Source organism: Pteropus vampyrus, unplaced genomic scaffold (genome assembly GCF_000151845.1).
Source record: "Pteropus vampyrus isolate Shadow unplaced genomic scaffold, Pvam_2.0 Scaffold140, whole genome shotgun sequence".
Classification (NCBI taxonomy): Eukaryota; Metazoa; Chordata; class Mammalia; order Chiroptera; family Pteropodidae; genus Pteropus; species Pteropus vampyrus.
Genome location: NW_011888921.1, coordinates 5332861 through 5334484, shown reverse-complemented (window position 1 = coordinate 5334484; position 1624 = coordinate 5332861). Strand labels below are relative to the sequence as shown.

Sequence of the window (1624 nt, the reverse complement as noted above, 5' to 3'; positions counted from 1 at the left end):
TATCAAGAGGAATAAGAAAACATCAAAGAGAGCAAATCTAATAATTACGGAAAGAAGTGTTCCCAGAAGCCATAAGAAATGTGGTTGTGTAACTGGAATAATCTTTCTTGAACTGAATTCTTAAACTACACATTGATAAAATAGAAACAATTATCAATAAGTAACTAGAAAAGCCCATTCTCCATTAACCTTTAACCTTAAAATCTTTGTGTTTCAGGCACAGTCAGATCTTCTACTGGATTACACATTCACAAATCAACTATTGCTAGAACAGAGTCTCAAGTTCAGAGAGGTTTTTGTAATTGTTTGATCAATAAAAGGCTGATGCGGTGGGCAATGCAACCTAGGCAGGTATGGGGTAAAAATTCCACTTAATACACAGAATACCACAGCCTACTTATTACCACAGCTCCAAGAAAAAAACGCCAACCCTACCTTTCCTGATTGGACTTTGAGAAAGACGCCCACAAGCTCAGGACCTAACGAAGCCAAGCCACCTCACCTGTCCGAAGGTAACCAATCAGACCAAAGCGGGGCTGCCTTGTGGTGCTGGGAAGCCAGGCCAAGCCCCGGTCTCTTCCCACCTCCTGCCTCTCCTTTTGGCTTCCACGTAACTAAGGAGCCTCGCGTGTCACAGAGGAATGTGACATCATCCGCCCCGCCGTGACAGAGCAGCCTGCCCGACAAGGCGCTTTCTCAAGACCCGGCCCCTGCCGCTCACCCAAAGGTGCCCGGCCAGAGCAGCTTGTAGCAGAGTGGCGACCGGTCGGGTGGGGCGAGGGTGACCAGAAACCCGTGAGGTTTCGCTTTCACCCTCAGAAGGGGTGGGGGACGTTCCCTGAATTCCAGAGGTCGAGGTTGGGCCTGGGCCCGTAGGAAAAGGAGGAACGCAGACTAGGAGGAAAGAGGAAAGGGAGGCTAAGAACTGGCCTTCGCTGACGCTCCCACGTAGAATGGGCGCCTCGACGCCCCCCAAAACCCAGTGGACTTGCACCCGCCCCTCCCCCACTCCAGTTCAGTTGCGCACGCGCAGTACTAGTTCCTGTCTTCCCCTCCCCGCCCAGCTTTCTGGAGTCCCGTCGCAGAGCAGGGCCTGTTTCCACTGGATGCAGTCTGTCCGAAAATGGAGACTACTCTCATTAGTGTTCGGACAATAACTGCTAACCCAATCCTTCCCTTCGTCACTCCCGGCTTGCGCAGTCATTGCTTCAGACGTACCTTCTTACCCGCCTCTCAAGAGCCCACACAGCTCTCCCAACACCGGATATGTTTCTGACTCTCCCAGCGTCTGCTCGGGACTCTACCCTGCGTCCGCCCCTCCAGGAAAGCTCCGCCCTCAAGTTCCGCTTAAGACCAGTCCTCATTGGTCGTTGGCTACACGTCTTCCGTTCCATTGGCTGTACTTATACAAACTTCGGAGGCTTCTTTCAGAGCCATTCGAAAATGCCTTTGTCGATCAAGATCTCAGCCACCAACCGGCGTCGTAGACAAGGTCTCCACCTTCTCCGATAGTAAGAACGGGTCGCTGTTCAAAGTCGCCTCTAGTGGAGAAAATGAAGAGGGGCAGGCCCCACCCAAGACACATGGCAAGTAATGGAACCCTCACGACGCGTGATGGGACAAC

General features: G+C 52.0%; 1 protein-coding gene across 1 annotated transcript in view; it reads right to left on the bottom strand.

Moving 5' to 3' along the window:
• The window catches only part of TMBIM6 (transmembrane BAX inhibitor motif containing 6), a 17388-nt gene extending 16023 nt beyond the window's left edge, over window positions 1-1365 (bottom strand). Inside the window, exon 1 of the mRNA XM_011368297.2 lies at window positions 1219-1365. The gene's annotated coding sequence lies outside the window, so the exon portion shown is untranslated. The remainder of the gene's footprint in view (window positions 1-1218) is intronic.
• Between the last annotated feature and the right edge of the window lie 259 nt (window positions 1366-1624).